We start from the raw sequence: 21,152 nt of genomic DNA, 5'->3' as shown, positions 1-21,152 counted from the left end.
TAGAGAGGGGAGACATTTAAAAGGGACTTAAGGTGCAATTTTCCATGCAGAGAGTGGATGCAGGGAGAGCTTACCAACTGGATACAAAATTGGCTTGACACTGGTGGTGAAGAGTTATTTTTCGGACCAAAGGCCTGTCCCATCGGGATTGGTACTGCGTCTACTTTTGTTTGTTATTTCTATAAACATTTGGATGAGAATATGGGTGGCATAGTCAGTAAATTTGTGGATGACACCAAAATTGATGGTGCAGTGGACAGTGAAGAAAGTTATCTCAGGGTACAGAGAGTTATTGATCAATTGGGTCAATGGGCTGAGGAGTGGTAGATGGAGTTTAATTTGATAAATGCGAGATATTTCATTTTGGTAAAAATAAACAAGGGCAGGACTTATACAATTAATGACAGGGCCCTGTGTAGAGTTTTAGAACAGCGAGACTGAGTGTTTCATGTACATAATTCTTTGAAGTTTGTATCACAGACATATAGGTAAAAACAATGACTGCAGATGCTGGAAACCAGATTCTGGATCAGTGTTGCTGGAAAAGCACAGCAGTTCAGGCAGCATCCGAGGAGCAGTAAAATTGACGCTTTGGGCAAAAGCCCTTCATCAGGAATACAAGTAGGGTGGTTAAGAGGTCGTTTAGCACACTTGCCTTCATTGCTCAGACCTTTGAGTATAGACACCAAAAGAACTGCAGATGCTGTAACAGACATTGCTGAAAAAGCTCAGCAGGTCTGGTAGCAGCTGTGGAGAGAAATCAGAGTTAATGTTTCAAGTCAAGTGACCCTTCCTCAGTTCTGCTGAGCTTTTCCAGCAATTTTTCTTTTCGTTGTTGACTTTGAGTAAAGGAATTGGGATGTCATGTTGAGGTTGTACAGGATGTTGGTGAGGCCTCTTCTGGAGTACCGCGTGTAGTTCTGATTGCCCTGCTGTAGGAAGGATATTACTAAATTAGAGACGGTTCAGAAACGATCTATCAGGATGTTGCTGGGAATGGAGTTGGAGTTATAAAAATGGGCTGGATAAGCTGGGACATTTTTCATGAGAGCATAGGAGATTGAGGGGTGACCATATTGAAGTTTATAAAATCATGAGGGGCATAGATAAGGTGAATAGCACAGGTCTTTTCCCTGGGCTGAGGAGGTCAAAACTATATAGCATACTTGTAAGGTGAGCGGAGAAAGTTTGAGAAAGGACACGGGTGGTTTGTGTGTGGAATGCTCTGCCAGAGTAAGTACTGGATGCAGGTACTGTTACAACATGTAAAAGATGAGTAAATGAATAGGGAAGGTTTGGAGGAATATCAGCCAAACGCAGGCAGGTGGGACTAGTTTCGTTTGGTAACCTGGTTGGTGTGGATTGGTTGGTCTGAGGGGTCTGTTTCTGTTCTGTATGTGTTCTCTGTGACTTCTTTGTGTTCTGTTTTTCCATGTTTGTTAATAATTTCTTGAGGAGCATATAAAGTAGCAATTATGAAATGCCTGATTGTAGTCCATATACATAGCATCCACAAAAACTTCCTAGTTAGAGTGTCTCCTGACAAAAAAAAGATTAAGCAGAGATGACTTACCTCTAATAAATCAAAAGTGGCTCCTCCTGACTAGCTCAATTTAAATACTCGGTAGTGAAAAAGTGATTTCAGCGGTTTTGCACAACCAATGTTAAACTGAGATATTTATACTCGCTGTCTCTCACTGTTCTTAAATAATTGAGTGACATCAGCAAACTTAACATCGCCGTATCACTCTCTCAGCCAGCACTGGCTGCTGCTGTCATCTCTTCTGTCAGTTTTGTTCACAATAGTTGCTGGTCTTACCCCTTCTCCCCGGTTTCTCGTACACATTGGCTGCTGATTTCTATTCAAGCATTATATTGAGTATTCACCAAGCATTCTGTGTTGCACATGTAGTACAATTGAAATTTTTGTGGTGAGCTTTCAATCTGTAACGGAAGCATTGAGCTCAGGAAGCCAAATTCCTGCAGTGTTGGTCACAGGTTTATATTGATCTGATATGCTTCAACATTTATTTTTCTTTGAATCTAGTTTATTATCTTATAATGATTTAGGAAAAACCATGGGCGTAAACGGCAACTTGGCTTTGCACTTTGGAAAAGTCATTGCTGAAATAATAATCTGAGAGCTAGCAAATGTCATCTTGGCCTTGTATTCAGTGTCTCAGAGCATCATTTTCTTTGCCCACATCTAAACCTTAACATTGTTTATTTTCATCTCACACGCAGTCTGTACACTGTAATATTCTGTACACATATAGGCACACACACCTCACACAGCACACACGTGCATGCATGAATGCAAAGAAATACTGTACACTGTGTAACTTGCACACACAAACTTCCCCCGCGCATACAAAACACCCAATGCACAGTCTGACTATATACAGGATGACTTCTCACAACTGCAGACATTGATACACATAGAACGTAGAACATAGAACAATATAGCACACCCTTTGGCCCACGATGTTGTGCCGAACATTTGTCCTAGCTTAAGCACCCATCCATGTACCTATCCAATTGCCGCCTAAAGGTCACCAATGATTCTGACTCTGCCACTCCCACAGGCAGCGCATTCCATGCCCCCACCACTCTCTGGGTAAAGAACCTACCCCTGACATCTCCCCTATACCTTCCACCCTTCATTTTAAATTTATGTCTTCTTGTAAAACTCTGTTGTACGCGGGGAAAAAGTCTCTGACTGTCTACTCTATCTATTTTCCTGATCATCTTATAAACCTCTATCAAGTCACCCCTCATCCTTCGCCGTTCCAATGAGAAAAGGCCTAGCACGCTCAACCTATCCTCGTACGACCTATTCTCCATTCCAGGCAACATCCTGGTAAATCTCCTCTGCACCCTCTCCAAAGCTTCCACATCTTTCCTAAAGTGAGGCAACCAGAACTGCACACAGTACTCCAAATGTGGCCTAACCAAGGTCCTGTACAGCTGCAACATCACCTCACGACTCTTGAATTCAATCCCTCTGCTAATGAACGCTAATGCACCATAGGCCTTCTTACAAGCTCTATCCACATGAGTGGCAACTTTCAAAGATCTATGAACATAGACCCCAAGATCCCTCTGCTCCTCCACCTTACTAAGAACCCTACCGTTAACCCTGTATTCCGCATTCTTATTTGACCTTTCAAAATGGACCTCACACTTGGCAGGGTTGAACTCCATCTGCCACTCCTCAGCCCAGCTCTGCATCATATCTAAGTCTCTTTGCAGCCGACAACAGCCCTCCTCACTATCCACAACTCCACCAATCTTCGTATCGTCTGCAAATTTACTGACCCACCCTTCGACTCCCTCTTCCAAGTCATTAATAAAAATTACAAACAGCAGAGGACCCAGAACTGATCCCTGTGGAACGCCACTTGTAACTGGGCTCCAGGCTGAATATTTACCATCTACTACCACTCTCTGACTTCGACCGGTTAGCCTGTTCTCTATCCAACTGGTCAAATTTCCCACTAACCCATGCCTCCTGACTTTCCGCATAAGCCTACCATGGGGAACCTTATCAAATGCCTTACTAAAATCCATGTACACTACATCCACTGCTCTACCCTATCCACATGCTTGGTCACCTCCTCAAAGAATTCAATAAGACTTGTAAGGCAAGACCTACCCCTCACAAATCCGTGCTGGCTGTCCATAATCAAGCAGTGTCTTTCCAGATACTCATAAATCCTATCCCTCAGTACTCTTTCCATTACTTTGCCTACCACCGAAGTAAAACTAACTGGCCTGTTATTCCCGGGGTTATCCCTATTCCCTTTTTTGAACAGGGGCACAACATTCGCCACTCTCCAGTCCCCTGGTATCACCCCGTTGACAGTGAAGACGAAAAAATCATTGCCAATGGCTCTGCAATTTCCTCTCTTGCTTCCCACATAATCCTAGGATATATCCCGTCAGGCCCGGGGAACTTGTCTCAAGTTGTTCAAAATGCCCAACACATCTTCCTTCCTAACAAGTATCTCCTCTAGCTTACCAGTCCGTTTCATACTGTCCTCTTCAACAATACGGTCCCTCTCATTTGTAAACACTGAAGTACTCATTCAAGACCTCTCCTATCTCTTCCGACTCAATACACAGTCTCCCACTACTGTCCTTGATCAGACCTACCCTCGTTCTCGTCATTCTCATGTTTCTCACATATGCATAAAAGGCCTTGGGGTTATCCTTGATCCTACCCGCCAAAGATTTTTCATGCCCTCTCTTAGCTCTCCTAATCCCTTTCTTCAGCTCCCTCCTGGCTATCCTGTATCCCTCCAACGCTCTGTCTGAACCTTGTTTCCTCAACCTTATGTAAGCCTCCTTCTTCTTCTTCATTAGACATTCAACCTCCCTCATCAACCAAGGTTCCCTCACACGACCATTTCTTTCCTGCCTGACAGGTACATACATATCAAGGACACGTCGTATCTGTTCCTTGAAAAAGTTCCACATTTCCACGACATCCTTCCCTGACAGCCTATGCTCCCAATTTATGCTCCTCAGATCCTGTCTTGCAGCATCGTATTTACCCTTCCCCCAATTGTAAAACCTACCCTGTTGCACGCACCTATCTCTCTCCATAACCAAGGTGAAAGTCACAGAATTGTGGTCACCATCACCAAAATGCTCACCCACTAACAAGCCCACCACTTGTCCCGGTTCATTACCGAGTACCAAATCCAATATGGCCTTCCCTCTGGTCAGACAATCTACATACTGTGTTAGAAAAGCTTCCTGTACACACTGCACAAACACTGCCCCGTCCAATCTACTTGATCTAAAGAGCTTCCTATCAATATTTGGGAAGTTGAAATCGCCCATGACTACTATCCTGTGGCTTCTGCACCTTTCCAAAATCTGTTTCCCAATCTGTTTCTCCACATCTCTGCTGCTATTGGGGGCCTATAGTAAACACCCAACAAGGTGACTGCACCTTTCCTATTTCTGACTTCAGCCCATACTACCTCCAAAGGCAAATCCCCCTCGAACTGCCTATCTGCAGCCGTTATACCATTTCTAATTAGCAATGCCACCCCCCCCTCCTTTTTTACCATCCTCCCTAATCTTACTGAAACATCTGTAACCAGGCACCTCCAACAACCATTCCTGTCCCTCTTCTATCCACATTTCCGTGATGGCCACAACATCGTAGTGCCAAGTACCGATCAACGCCTTAAGTTCACCCACCTTATTTCTGATACTCCTTGCATTGAAGTATACACACTTGAACCCATCTCTGTGTCCGCAAGTATTCCCTGTCAGTGCTACCTTCTCCACAGCCTCCCTACATTCTTGGACATCCTGAAAAACAGCTAACCTACTTGCTGGACTACAAGTCCGGATCCCATCCCCCTGCCAAATTAGTTTAAACCCCCCCGAAGAGTGCTAGCAAACCTACCCCCCAGGATATTGGTGCCCTTCTGGTTCAGGTGCAACCTGTCCTGCTTGTACAGGTCCCACCTTCCAGAATGCAGTCCAATTGTCCAAATACCTGAAGCCCTCCCTCCTACACCATCCTTGCAGCCACGTGTTCATCCACGTGTTCATCCACATAGAATGCACGCTGTAAGTTCCCATATACATACAGAGATATATAGTGTGTGACTTCTCACATACTAGTACACAAACACATGGACTGCATTAACTACCCACACATAAAGACACCACACCCACAAGCATGAGCACATGCACAGACTCAGAAACCTCAGTAACCCACCCTTCTGACAAATGGGGGTTCTTTGGAGTGGTAACTCATTTTATACAACGGGTCACCTTTTCAATGCACAGAAGGTCCTGGTTGAGGCCATCCTTATGGGTACCGAACTTGGCTATTAGACTCTGCTCAGCCACTTTTCGTTGTTGCCTATCCGAAGTCCGCCTTGGAGGATGGTCACCCGAAGGTCCAAGGTTAACTGTGCAGGACCGCTGAAGTGTTCTCCAACTGGGAGGGAACACTCCTGTCTGTGCAGTGCCCATTCATCCATTGCTGTAGCATCTGCTCGGTCTCACCAATGTACCATGCCTCAGGGCATCCATGCCTGCAGCGTATGAGGTAGACAACGTTGACTGAGTCCCATGACTATCTCCCACATACATGTTGGGAGGTGTCCCCACGTGTAATGGTGTTACAGGGAGCCTGACACTGTCAGCAGAGACAATATCAGCAGTGCACAGGTGTATGTCAGGTCTGGGATTCCAAGGTACCAACAGAGCTGTTGAAACATGGTGAGAATAGAGAAATAACTGACATTATCAGGATGATACTTCACTTGGTGGATGCGTGCTGTTCCAGAATGGCAGTCAAATGGACACCACCAGATGGGAAGACGAGACCGGCCAAAAGACATCTGGGAAAGTATGTTTATTAATGACTTCATAGAGCAGGGCACCACCTGAGCTGCAGTCAGATTGTCATAAACTGAGGAAGGTTAGAGAGTCTTGCTGCCCATGAATAAGCACATGGAGGGATTTGAATGAGAATTTTAAATTTGAGGCATGAACAACCTGGAAGCCAGTTTAGTTTAGGGAGCACGGGAGTGATGAGTGAATGAATTCTGGTGTGAGTTATGATATGGGCAGCAGAGTTTGATGAGCTCAGGTTTGTAGAGTGAAAACATGCAGACAAATCGCCTTCGCTTCACTTTCTCTCTGTCACTGTCTAGACTTGCACAAGACGGGGTGAGGGGGTGGTGCAGGGAAACGATGGCTGAGGGCCGAAGCTGTGGATTCTGTCAGGGAGAAAGCGGGGGAGGGGAATGAGAGTGATTAGCTGGAAGCTGTCACAAAATGGTTACTCCAGACACCCTGGCAGGGGTGTGGGGGTGGTGGGTAGGTTGCAGGGTGATCGGGGCGGAGGGGGTACTGGAGGGATGGTGGTAGCAGGGGAAGAACAGAAGGTGCAAATTACATTCTGCATGTGCTGAAGGCAGAAGAGAAAAAAGCATTCCGGAAAACTGCTTAAACTGCAGTGTTTCCAGGGAGCAAATGGAGAATATTTTTTTGGAAAGGCTGACAGGAAATTCCACAAAACAAAAGGATTATGTTTCCACAGAGTGGGTTTTTGGGAACATGGCTGAAGGGTGGGGAAAAAAAATTCTGGCTCACAGAAGCTACGCGAGGTTGAAAGTTCAACTGGGTCCGAACTCTGGGCCCCTTGGGTTTCAGTGAGAGGCTGCACACGCTCAGCTGCTGTCACTCAGACTATGGGCTGGTCTCCACGTAGGTACTGATAAATACAGTGCCATAATTCAGAGAGAACCAATACCCAGGCCAACCCTAAACCACAGCCTTCATGGCTCCCAGTGAGAGTCTACCATTCAGGCAGGGCCTTGACAGTGGTGTGTCACCCTCTGCCCACTGACTCTCACTCTAAGGCAAGACCCACATTTTCACAGAATGGTACTCCAAAGTGACCTTTGCTTCATCGATCACTCTCTTACATAACAAAAAAATAGCTTTCTGGGACAAAAAAACAGGTATGTGAGTAATTTGAGAAATGGCAGATGGTATGTGGGAACAGATCACTTGGTCCAATGATTCCAAAAACTTCCCATCACGGGGTGGGCTCCTATTCTGGTAGATGGAAGTAGAGTGGGCACAGTGCTTGAGCTGTGCTCCGCCCAGAGTATAGGAAAAATTAAACGTTCTTGTCTTCGACGTACAATCTTATTCACTTCTTTCTTTCTGTCTGAATCCAGACATGGTTTAAAAGAAACACAGTCTCACTCACATGAAAATGGCCAGCTTGTTTTGACAGCTGGGATTAGGTCCTGCAGTTATGGGGAGAGGCTGCAGTTGCTGCAAATGTTTACAACACAGGAGAAAGGACTTGGGGGATCTTATCGACCCGAAAGGCTACAGGCAGGATAAATATGATTGGGGCGAACCTTGGTCTGTACACCCAAAGTATAAAGGATCAACAGGCAGGGAAATCAGGCAGAAAGAGATACACCTTCAAAATGACCTTCTAAATTTAATTCACCCCAGTGTATTTCACATCATCACAGATTCTACGAAGAATCAGACAAGCTAGGAGCAGGAATAGGCTGTATGGGTTCTAAGGGCCTGGTCTGCCATTCAGTATGATTATGGCTGATCCTGTAGACCATTTAACATCATATGTGGAAGAACAGAAATGATGTTACTGTACTTTAGATGTACCACCTTTACACAAATGGTGGTGGAAATATGGACTGGATTGTCATGTAACAGTGGCACTGATTTTAGCAACAAAGCTGGAGAGTGCTGAGTTTGGATGCCTCTGTTACCTGGGGGCAAATGAATGGACATTGTTATCAATTATGACTGAGAGTGTGGTGCTGGAAAAGCACAGCAGATCAGGCAGCATCCGACGAGCAGGAGAATCGACATTTCAGGCAAAAGCCCTTCATCAGGAATAAGGGCTGTACTCCAGCACAATCTGAAACCTCATGGCCTAGCGTATCCCAACTCCACCGTTACCATCAAGCCAGGGAATTAACCCTGGTTCAAAATATGCCTGGTTCAAGGTGGGCATGTCAGCACCGGGCATACTAAAACTGAGGTGAATCTACAATACAGGCCTATTGCATTCCAAACCGGAGATGGACAATGCAATAGACAGGGCAGATCAGATCAAAGGTCTGCAGTCCTGCCATAACCAGGTGTCATTAGAGGGTCAACGGAACACAGTGATTTGGTTGCGGCTTGGACATATTTGAAAGACAAGTTCTATCATCAAAACATACAAATATCCTACAGCTCTATGACTAATTCTCTATGAGCTTCTTTTAGAGCTTTCTGCAGGGTTTTTTTTCTCTTAACATGCTTTCCTGAATGTTTTGGGTATCAGCCATAAGCAGTAAGAATCGCTCATTTTGCAGTTTGGTACTCCAAATTTTCCATTGAATCTAAGCTGGAAAATACACAGAGTGTTTTCCCCAGGAGTGATGGTATGGGTCAACTCATCCACGGCTCCCAGCCCTGACTCCACCCTCAATGGAAAACTCAAGCAAAGTTCTGTGCATCCACGGAATGTTCAACAATTAAGAATAAAGGCTAAAGAAAAGATGCTGGTGTCCCACCGTCAGGAGAGTATAGGACAAGAAAAATCTTGTAGTCCCAACTGACCAAGCTCAGTGCTCTGGGAATATCACATCCACTTTCCTCCAATAACTTGCATTCAAATTTGCTCCAGTGGTTTACCTAATTGGTAACAATGGGAGAAAGTGAGGAACTGCAGATGCTGGGGATCAGAGTCGAGAGTGTGGTGCTGGAAAAGCACAGCAGGTCAGGCAACATCCCAAAAAAACCTTGAAAGTGGAGCCGCAGGTAGATAGGAAAGTGAAGAAGGCGTTTGGTATGCTTTCCTTTATTGGTCAGAGTATTGAGTACAGGAGTTGGGAGGTCTTGTTGCGGCTGTACAGGACATTGGTTAGGCCACTGTTGGAATATTGCGTGCAATTCTGGTCTCCTTCCTATCGGAAAGATGTTGTGAAACTTGAAAGGATTCAGAAAAGATTTACAAGGATGTTGCCAGGGTTGGAGGGTTTGAGCTATAGCAAGAGGCTGAACAGGCTGGGGCTGTTTTCCCTGGAGTGTCGGAGACTGAGGGGTGACCGGATAGAGGTTTATAAAATCATGAGGGAAATGGATAGGATAAATAGACAAGGCCTTTTTCCTGGGGTGAGGGAGTCCAGAACTAGAGGGCATAGGTTTAGGGTGAGAGGGGAAAGATATGAAAGAGACCTAAGGGGCAACTTTTTCACTCAGCGGGTGGTACATGTATGCCAGAGGAAGTAGTGGAGGCTGGTACAGTTTAAAAGGCATCTGGATGGGTATATGAATAGGAAGGGTTTGGAAGGATATGGGCCAGGTGCTGGCAGGTGGGACTAGATTGGTTTGGGATATCTGGTGAGTATGGACGATTTGGACCAAAGGGTCTGTTTCCGTTCTGTACATCTCTATGACTCTATAACGTCCGAGGAGCTGGAGAATCGACGTTTCGGGCAAAAGCTCTTCATCAGAAATGAAGGTCATAGAGAATTAGTCATAGAGCTGCAGGGTACTTGTATGTTTTGATGATTGAACTTGTCTTTCAAATATGTCCAAGCCGCAACCAATTCACTGTGTTCCATTGACTCTCTAATGACACCTGGTTACAGCAGGACTGCAGAGCTTTGATTGTCCATCTCCGGTTTGGAATGCAATAGGCCTGTATTGTAGATTCACCTCAGTTTTAGTATGCCCGGTGCTGACATGCCCACCTTGAACCAGGCATATTTTGAACCAGGGTTAATTCCCTGGCTTGATGGTCGTGGTGGAATGGGGATATGCTAGGCCATGAGGTTTCAGATTGCGCTGGAGTACAGTTCAACTGCTGCCCATGGCACAAAGTGCCTCGTGGATCCCCACTTTTGAGCTGCTTAATTTATTTGAAGTCTGTTCAGTTCTGCATGGTGATGATGCAATGCAACACCATGGAGAATATGCTCAGTGGCTGTATTTGTTTCCAGAATGACTGATTCTTAACCAGTAGTGTCACAAAGAGATGTATCTGCAACAGGCAGATTGGTGAGGGCGAGATCAGTTAGATTTTTCCCTCTTGGTGGTTTCCTCACCACCTGCCATAGACCCAGTCAAGCAGAAATATTCAGTTTAAGTTAAAGATGACTTGCTAAGCACGCTGAAATAACATTGTGCCACATTTGGTTTGCTGAAAGGTTCACTGTATGACTCTAACTAGCCAGATATCCAGGCATATTGGGCACGAAATTATTTAATAAGAACTGGAAGAACTGCAGATGCTATAAATCAGAAGCAAAAACAGAACTTGCTGGAAAAGCTGAGCTCTCCCATGACCTTACCCCAACCCCCATACAGGTCTTGTTATCACACAGTCTACTATTACGCACAACCTATGGTTAACCACTAACAGTTCCCATTAGTAGTTAGTCACCCACCTAGCCAGATCATTATCCACTCCTTTGTCTGATCAACTATTCTTCTCTCTCTCTCTGGGCTCTATCCCCACCTACTCTGTACACCCCCTCCTCCCCTCCCCCCTAAACAAACACCACCATCTGCATAAAAAACATTTTCTGAGCTACCATCAGTTCTGAGCAAGGGTTACTCAACCCTAAACGTTAACTCTGATTTCTCTCCATATATGCTGCCAGATCTGCTGAGCTTTTCCAGCAATTTCTGTTTTTGTTTGATAAATTATTTGAGATGAGGGCTGCAGATTGGGCAAAGAGGAATGGAAGTAACATTGTGGACTGACATTAGTCTCCAATCTAAAATACTAATTCTTGTCTTTAAAATGCATTAAGGCATCAATTCTCTCTCCCATTCCCTCTCCTCCAGTTAGCCTCTGGATTCCTTTAGTTTTCTCAGTATTAACTGTTACAGAGTCATAAAGTTCTCCAGCATGGACCAAACTGTCCATCCACACTAATCCCACTTCCCTACACTTGGCCCATGTCCTTCAAATCCTTTCCCATCCATGTATTTGCCCAAATGACTTTTAAATGTTGTTAATGGACCCGCCTCAACCACTTCCACTGGCAGCTCATTCCATTTGCGTACCACCCTCTGTCTAAAAACGTTGCCCCTCAATTTCCCTTTTATTCTTTCCCCTCTCACCTTTAACTGATGGCCTCTAATCCTCGATTCCCGAACCCTGGGATAAAGATTGAGTGCATTCACCATATCCATGCCTCTCATCATCTTATGATTCTGTTTCATTTAGTGATGACAAAGGTGTCATCCACATAGCGGACCCAAAGTTTGGGTTGGATGGTTGACAGAGCTGTTTGTTCGAGTCTCTACATTACTGCTAAGAACTCTGATATCGGAGATCCAATGGGTGTTCCATTGGTTTGTCTGTAGGTTTTGTTGTTGAAAGTGAAATGGGTGGTAGGGCAAAGGTCCACGAGCTTGACGATGTTGTCCTTGCTGATGAAGTTGATGGTGTTTGACGTATGTGCCTTTGGGTCTTCTATTCATGTAGTCAGTGTTTCCTTGGCCAGGTTAATGTTGCTGGATGTGAACAGGGCTGTTCCGTCAAAGGCAGCCATTATTTCATCTTCTTCTATCTTGGTGTCTTTGATGGTCTTCTGGAATTCTTGGGTGGGGTGGATGGAGTAGCGTGTGTCTTCTACAAATGTTTTACTCTTTGGTGTAGCTCCTTGGCCTACAACACATACGGATCAAATATTGAACTACAGAAGTAATCATCCCAACACCCACAAACGAAGCTACATTAGAACATTATTTCAACAAGCCAACACACACTGCAGCACAGAAGAACATAGAACAATACAGCACAGAACAGGCCCTTCGGCCCACGATGTTGTGCCGAACATTTGTCCTAGCTTAAGCACCCATCCATGTACCTATCCAATTGCCGCTTAAAGGTCACCAAAGATTCTGACTCTACCACTCCCACAGGCAGCACATTCCATGCCCCCACCACTCTCTGGGTAAAGAACCCACCCTGACATCTCCCCTATACCTTCCACCCTTCACCTTAAATTTATATCCCCTTGTAACACTCTGTTGTACCCGGGGAAAAAGTCTCTGACTGTCTACTCTATCTATTCCTCTGATCATCTTATAAACCTCTATCAAGTCACCCCTCATCCTTTGCCGTTCCAACAAGAAAAGGCCTAGCACTCTCAACCTATCCTCGTACGACCTATTCTCCATTCCAGGCAACATCCTGGTAAATCTTCTCTGCACCGTCTCCAAAGTTTCCACATCTTTCCTAAAGTGAGGCGACCAGAACTGCACACAGTACTCCAAATGTGGCCTAACCAAAGTCCTGTACAGTTGCAACATCACTTCACGACTCTTGAATTCAATCCCTCTGCTAATGAACGCTAATACACCATACTTCTTACAAGCTCTATCCATCTGAGTGGCAACTACGCAGAACAGAGGAAAATCACCTATACAGTGTGTTCAAAAAGAACGGGTACCCAATGAACACAGACCACCAATATCTCAGCAACAAACCCAAACAAGCAGACAAAAGACGTCCAGAAACCCTAGCCACTCTCCCCCACATCAAAGACATTTCGGAACTCCGACCCCTTGGCATCATGGTAGCCCACAAACCCACCAACACACTAAAACAGCAGCTAATGAACATGAAAGACTCTATATGGACAACAAGCAAAACGAACGTCATTCACAAAATACCGTGCAAAAACTGTAACAAACACTACATTGGACAAACAGGCAGAAAACTAGCCACCAGGATACATGAACACCAACTAGCCACAAAGAGACATGACCCACTCTCACTAGTATCCTCACATACAGATGAGGAAGGACACCACTTTGACTGGGACAACACATCCATCCTAGGACAAGCCAAACAGAGACAAGCATGAGAATTCCTAGAAGTATGGCATTCCAACCAGAACTCTATCAACAAACACATTGACTTGGATCCCATCTACCACCCCCTGAGAAAAAAAACCTTAAATGACATTACCACAGAAAATGATGTCATCACAAGAAATGACATCACCAACCCAAGGAGACCCAAACACATAAATAGAAAGCAGCCAAAGCACCAGTGCTTCATCCGGAGGCTCACTGAAGATGTAACCTAGTATTGTTCGTCTGAAAATGAACCTTCCAGCTCAGCGTGCGAACCTACATCCAGAACCTCAACCTGAACTACAAATCTTATCAAAACTCGCCTTCCTATTCATATACCAATCCAGATGCCTTTAAATGCTGTCATTGTACCAGCCTCCACCACTTCCTCTGGCAGCTCATTCCATGCATGCACCACCCTTTAAGTCTCTTTTACATGTTTCCCCTCTCAACCTAAACTTATGCCCTCTAGTCTGGACTCCCCCACCCCAGGGAAAAGACCTTGTCTATTTATCCTATCCATGCCCTCCCTATAGCTCAAGCCCTCCATCCCTGGCAATTTTCTTGTAAATCTTTACTGAACCTTTTCAAGATTCACAATATCCTTCCAATAGGAAGGAGATGAGAATTGCACGCAGTATTCCAACAGTGGCCTAACCAATGTCCTGTACAGGGTGTAGGTTTGCTTGCTGAGCTGTAGGTTTGATATCCAGATGTTTCATTACCTGGCTAGGTAACATCATCAGTGGCGACCTCCAAGTGAAGCACATACAAACACATAGATCTAGATGCCATCTATCAACCCTTCAGAAAATGAACAGGAAATGACATCACCACAAACCCCAGGAACCCCATCCAGGAGAAAGATATAAATAGAAAGCAGGAGACAACAGCTTCGCTTCACTTGGAGGTCGCCACTGATGATGTTACCTAACCAGGTAATGAAACGTCTGGATATCAAACCTACAGCTCAGCGAGCAAACCTACACCCTAAACCTCAACCTGAGCTACAAACCTTACGAATGTCCTGTACAGCCGCAACGTGACCTCCCAACTCCTATACTCAATGCTCTGACCAATAAAGGAAAGCATCACTATCTTATCTACCTGCAACTCTACTTTCAAGGAGCTATGAATCTGCACTCCAAGGTCTCTCCAACACTCCTTATGACCTTACCATTTAGTGTATACGTCCTGCCCTGATTTGCTTTTCCAAAATGCAGCACCTCACATCTATTTCCCCACACTCTATTTCTTCCATTTTCTTCTCGACAGTAAACACTGATGCAAAATACTTGTTTAGTATCTCCTCTATCTCCTGTGTTCCTGCTTTGCTGATCATTGAGGGGCCCTATTCTCTCCCTAGTTACCCTTTTGTCCTTAATGTATTTATAAAATCCATTATAAAATTGGATTCTCCTTAACCCTATTTGCCAAAGCTATCTCATATCCCCTTTTTGCCCTCCTGATTGCCCTCTTAAGTATACTCCTACTGCCTTTATATTCTCTTCTTCTTATTAGATTAGATTCCCTACATTATGGAAACAGGCCATTCGGCCCAACAAGTCCACACGGACCCGCTGAAGAGTAACCCGCCCAGACCCATTCCCCTATCTTATATTTACCCCTGACTAATGTACCTAACACTATGGATGATTTAGCATGGACAGTTCACCTGGCCTGCACATCTTTAGATTGTGGGAGGAAACCGGAGTACCCAGAGGAAACCCATGCAGACACGAGGAGAATGTACAAACTCCACAGATAGTCGCCCAAGGCAGGAATTGAACACGGGTCCCTGGTGTTGTGAGGCAGCAGTGCTAACCACTGAGCCATCGTGCTGAGGATTCTCTCAATCTGTCCTGACATATATCTGACATATGCTTCTTTCTTCTTCTTAAACAAAACGTCAATTTCTCTAGTCATCCAGCTTTCCCTACACATATCAGCCTTTGCTTTCACCCTAACAGGTAAATACAATCTCTGGACTCTCGTTATCTCATTTTTCTTTAGATTCCCTACAGTGTGGAAACAGGCCCTTCGGCCCAACCAATCCACACCAACCTTCTGGAGAGTAACCCACCCAGACCCATTTCCCTCTGAATGATGCACCAAACACTATGGGCAATTTAGCATGGCCAATCCACCTAACCTGCACATCTTTGGACTGTGGGAGGAAACCAGAGCACCCAGAGGAAACCCACGCAGACACGGGGAAAATGTGCAGACTCCACACAGACAGTCACCTGAGGCTGGAATCGAACCAGGGACCCTGGTGCTATGAGGCAGCAGTGCTAACCACTGAGCCACCGTGCCACCCCCAAATTGTTTCTAAATTGAATAAAATACTCATTTTTACTGAAAGATACCCATTTTTGAAGGCTTCCCATTTTCAGCTGTCCCTTCACATGCGAACATCTGACCCCAATCAGCTTTTAAAAGTTCTTGCCTAATACTGTCAAAACTGGCCATTTTCCAATTTAAAACTTCAACTTTTAGATCTGGTATCTCTTTCCATCACTATTTTAAAACAAATAGATTTATGGTCGCTGGGCCCAAAGTATTCCCCCACTGACACCTCAGTCACCTGCCCAGCCTTATTTCCCAAGAGTAGGTCAAGTTTTGCACCTTTCTAGTAGGTATATCCACATACTGAATCAGAAAATTTTCTTGCACATGCTTAACAAATTCCTCTCCATTTAAACCCTTAACACTATGGCAATCTCAGTTTTTTTGAAAAGTTAAAATCCCCTACCATAACCACCCTATTATTCTTACAGATAGCTGAGATCTCCTTACAAATTTGATTCTCAATAAGGTGATCATCCTTTTCTTATTTCTCAGTTCCACCCAAATAACTTCCCTGTATGTATTCCCAGGAATATCCTCCCTAAGTATAGCAGGAATGTTATCCCTTATCAAAAACACCACTCCCCCATCTTTCTTGCCTCCCTATCTATCCTGCCTGTAGCATTTGTATCCTGGAACATTAAGCTGCCAGTCCTGCCCATCCCTGAGCCAAGGTTTCTGTAATTGCTATGATATCCCAGTCCCATGTTCCTAACCATGCTCTGAGTTCATCTGCCTTCTCTGTTAGGCCTCTTGCATTGTAGTAAATGCAGTTTAATTTATCACTCTACCTTGTCTCTCCGCTTTGTTCCTGCCTGCCCTGACTGTTTGACTAGCTCTTTTTCTCAACTGTACCAGTCTCAGATTTAAAAATCACACCACACCAGGTTATAGTCCAACAGGTTTATTTGGAAGCACTAGCTTTCGGAGCACCGTTCCTTCATCGGGTGGTTGTGGAGTACACAATTGTAAGGCACAGAATTTATAGCAAAAGTTTACAATGTGATGTAGCTGAAATTATACATTGAAAAATACCTTGATTGTTTGTTAAGTCTCTCATCTGTTAGAATGACCATGATAGTTTCACTTCTTTCATATGTAAATCAAAAAATTGTTTTATAAGTTACATTCTCAGGTTAACTTTAACAATTGATGTCAGTCCAGACACCAATTAATGACGTTGTCCCGAGCAGCTCTGGCAAATTTCCCTGCCAATATATTAGTCCCCTTCCAATTCAGGTGCCAGCCATCCTTTTTGTACAGGTCACTTCTACCCCAAAAGAGATTCCAATGATCCAAAAATGTGAATCCTTCTCCCATACACCAGCTCCTCAGTCATGCATTCATCTGCTCTATCCTCCTATTCCTACCCTCACTAGCTTGCAGCACCAGGAGTAATCCAAATATTATTACCCTCAAGGACCTCTTTTTTAAATGACTGCCTAACTTTCTATATTCTCTCTTCAGAATTTAATTCTTTTCCCTTCCTATGTCATTAGTTCCAATGTGTACAAAGACCCCCTGCTGGTCCCTCTCCCCTTGGAGAACATTCTGCACCCTTTTTGAGACATCCTTGATCTTGGTACCAGGGAGGCAACACACCATTCTGATTATTCGCTGCAGAAATGTCTGTCGTACCTCTGACTAGAGAGTCCCCTATCACAATTGATCGCTTGAAACCCAACATACCCCTCATTACATTAGAGCCAGTCTTGATACCAGAAACTTGGCTGCTTTTGCTACATTCCCCAGAGAGTCCATCACCCTCTACATTTTCCAAAACAGTATACTTGTTTGAAATAGGGATAGCCACAGAAGTCTCCTGCACTACCTACCTACCCCTCCTACCTTTCCTGGAGTTAACCCATCTACCTGACTGTGTCTGTGGCTCTTCTCCCTTCCTTTCACTGCCATCCATCACACCCCCTAGCTTTTGTAAATTCCTCATTGCCTCTAATTGCCGCTCCAATCAATCCATGCGATCTGATAGGATTCGCAACCAAAGACATTTCATGCAGACACGATCATCAGTAACATGGAAACTCTCTCTAAACTCCCAAATCTGACAGAAAGAGTATATCACTCTACTAAAGGCCATCTTTGCTCCTTCACAATCTACAGACCCAGAAAATAACACCATCCTTTTGCACTAACAAACAGTGCCCCAGGCTAACGTAGTACTTCGGGATGATATTTTTAAAATTTAATCAAGAGACGAATCTCAATAAGACATATAATCAAGAAAGACCCCACTCTACTCACCACTGAAGACTTACAGCAAGGTTACACATTAAAATCTATGCCCTTATCTGTTCCTGTGCTGTGAGCTCTCCCACACAGATTCCTCCAAGGTTAGCTGGAGTCTCACTGTTTTTTTTCCTAGACACACTCCAATGTCCAGAGATACACGAACTCAAAGCACCATAGAACATAGAATACAGAAAAGAACAGCACAGAACAGGCCCTTCGCCCCATGATGTTATGCCGAGGATTATTTCAAATCTAAAATGAAATAACTAAACCTACGCACCCCTCAACTCACTGCTACCCATGTGCATGTCCAGCAGTTGCTTTAAATGCCCCTAATGACTCTGCTTCCACCACCACCGCTGGCAACACATTCCATACATTCACAACTCTCTGCGTAAAGAACCTTCCTCTGATGTCCCTTCTATACCTTTCTCCTAATATCTTAAAACTATGACCCCTCGTACCAGTCAATCCTGCCCTGGGGAAAACTCTCTGACTGTTGACTCTATCCATGCCTCTCATTACCTTGTATACCTCGATCAGGTCACCTGTCTTCCTCCTTCTCTCCAGAGAGAAAAGTCTGAGCTTATTCAACCTTTCTTCATAAGGCAAGCCCTACAGTCCAGGCAGCATCCTGGTAAACCTTCTTTGCACCCTCTCCAAAGCCTCTTTATCTTTCCTATTGTAGGATGACCAGAACTGGACACAATATTTCAAATGTTGTCTCACCAGGGACTTGTAGAGCTGTAGCAAAATCTCGCAGCTCTTAAACTCAATCTCCCTGTTAATGAAAGCCAAAACACCATATGCTTTCTTAACAACTCTATCCACTTGGGTGGCAACTTTGAGGAATCTATGTCCTTGCACAGCCAGATCCCTCTGTTCCTCCACACTGCCAAGAATCCTGTCTTTAATCCTATATTCAGCATTCAAGTTCGACCTTCCAAAATGCAACATTTTGCATTTATTCAGGTTAAACTCCATCTGCCATTTCTCAGCCCAGCTCTGCATCCTGTCTATATTGCCCTGCAGTCTGCAATACCCCTCGATACTATCAACAGCACCTCCAACATTTGTGTCATCTGCAAATTTACTAATCCACCCCTCAACCTCCTCATCCAAGTCATTTATAAAAGCTACAAAAGAGCAGAGCCCAAGTACAGAGCCCTGAGGGACACTACTCAACACTGACCTCCAGGCAGAATACTTTCCATCTACAACCACTCTCTGCCTTCTGTCAGCCAGCCAATTCTGAATCCAGACAGCAAACTCTCCCTGTATCCCATACCTCTTGACTTTATGAATGAGCCTACCATGGGGAACCTTTTCAAATGCCTTGCTGGAGTCCATATACACCATATCCACTGCTCGACCTTCGTCGACCTGTCTCTTCACCTCCTCAAAGAACTCAATTAGATTAGTGAGACATGACCTGCCCCTCACAAAGCCATGCTGACTGCCTTTAATCACGCTATGCTTTGCCAAATAGTCAGAAATCCTATCCCTCAGAATTCTTTCCAAAACTTTGCTGACCACAGACGTAAGACTGACTGGTCTGTAATTGCCAGGGATTTCCTTATTACCCTTTTGAGTCGAGGAACAACGTTCACCTCCTTAAATCCTCCGTTATGACTCCTGTGGAGAGTGAGGAGGCAAAGACCCTCGACAGTGGCTTACCAACCTCCTTTTTCGCTTCCCAGAGCAGCCTAGGATAAATCTGGTCTGGCCCTGGGGACTTATCAATCTTAATTTTTAGCAAAATTTCCAGCACATCAACTTCATCAATCTTGATCTGGTCAAGCCTGTTTCCCAGCTCCTCAAAGTTCTCATTCACAACAAGGTCCCTTTCCTTGGTGAAAACCGAAGCAAAAAACACATTTAGGGCTTCCCCTATCTACTCAGACTCCACACACAAGTTCCCTCCGCTATCACTGATCGGCCCTACCTTCTCCCTGATCATTCTCTTATTCCTCACGTATGAGTAAAATGCCTTTGGGTTCTTTCTAATCTTTCCTGCCAAGCCTTTTACGTGCCCCCTCCTGGCTCTCTTCAGTCTATTTCTGAGCTCCTTTCTAGCTTGCCTGTAATCCTCTAAAGCTGTGCTAGATCCTTGCTTCCTCCACCTTACATAAGCTGCCTTCTGTTGACAAGAAGCTCCTTTGATCTTGTCATCCAAGGTTCCTTAATCTTACCCCTTCTTACCTGTCTCAGAGGAACAAATTCGTGCATCATTCACAACAAGGGCTCCTTAAACAGTCTCCACATGTCTGCTCTGGTCTTCCTGTGGAACAATTGGTCCCAATCTATTTTTCCCAACTCCTGTCTAATAGCGTAATAATTTCCTTTTCCCCAATTAAATATCTTCCCTTGGTCACTGCTCCTTTCCCTCTCCATGGCTGTGGTAAATGTGAGGCAGTTATGGTCACTGTCACCAAAGTGTTCTCCCACCGCGAGATCTGACACCTGTCCTGGTTCATTGCCGACCACCAAATCCAAAATGGCCTCTCCCCTCATCGGCCTGTCTACATACTGAGTCAGGAAACCCTCCTGAACTCACCTGACAAAAATCACTCCATCCAAACCATCTGCACTGAGGAAGTTCCAGTCAATATCGGGAAAGTTGAAATCACCCATAACAACAACCCTACTACTTTTGCATTTTTCCAGAATCTGCCCACCTATGAGATCTTCAATCTCTCTACTGCTATTAGGGGGTCTGTAGAAACCCCCCAATGCGGTGACTGTTCCCTTGCTGTTTCTAACTTCCACCCATACTGACTCAGTAGACAAACCTTCCTCAACAACCTTCGTTTCTGTAGCTGTGATGCACTCTCTGATTAGCAATGTTATACCCTCTCCTCTTTTTCCACCCTCCCTGTTCTTTTTAATCATTCAAACCTTGGAACATCAAGAAACCAATCCTGCCCCTGTGAAACCCACGTCTCCGATATGGCCACAACATCATAGCCCCAAGTACTGATCCATGCTCTAAGTACATCTCTCTTTTTTCTGACACTCCTTGTGTTAAAGCAGACACATTTTAACCGATCCCTTTGTTTCATCGCGTGAGAAACCTTCCCGATAGATTCACTACATCCTGTCACTGTCCCTTCTGCAACTGTGCCCCTCTCAGACATGTGGTTCTGATTTTCAACCCC

The 21,152-nt window shown here is 44.7% G+C and overlaps 1 protein-coding gene across 2 annotated transcripts in view; it reads left to right on the top strand.

The window, feature by feature from the left end:
• The window catches only part of ttll5 (tubulin tyrosine ligase-like family, member 5), a 451,975-nt gene that overhangs the window by 318,105 nt on the left and 112,718 nt on the right, over positions 1 to 21,152 (top strand). The gene's annotated exons all lie outside the window — the stretch shown is intronic.

The sequence above is a fragment of the Chiloscyllium plagiosum genome, unplaced genomic scaffold (assembly GCF_037043375.1).
Source record: "Chiloscyllium plagiosum isolate Xiang-an unplaced genomic scaffold, Cpla_swu_hap1 HiC_scaffold_8, whole genome shotgun sequence".
NCBI classification, from domain to species: Eukaryota; Metazoa; Chordata; class Chondrichthyes; order Orectolobiformes; family Hemiscylliidae; genus Chiloscyllium; species Chiloscyllium plagiosum.
Note: the sequence above shows the minus strand (reverse complement) of the source record. Positions and strands in the feature narration are given on the sequence as shown.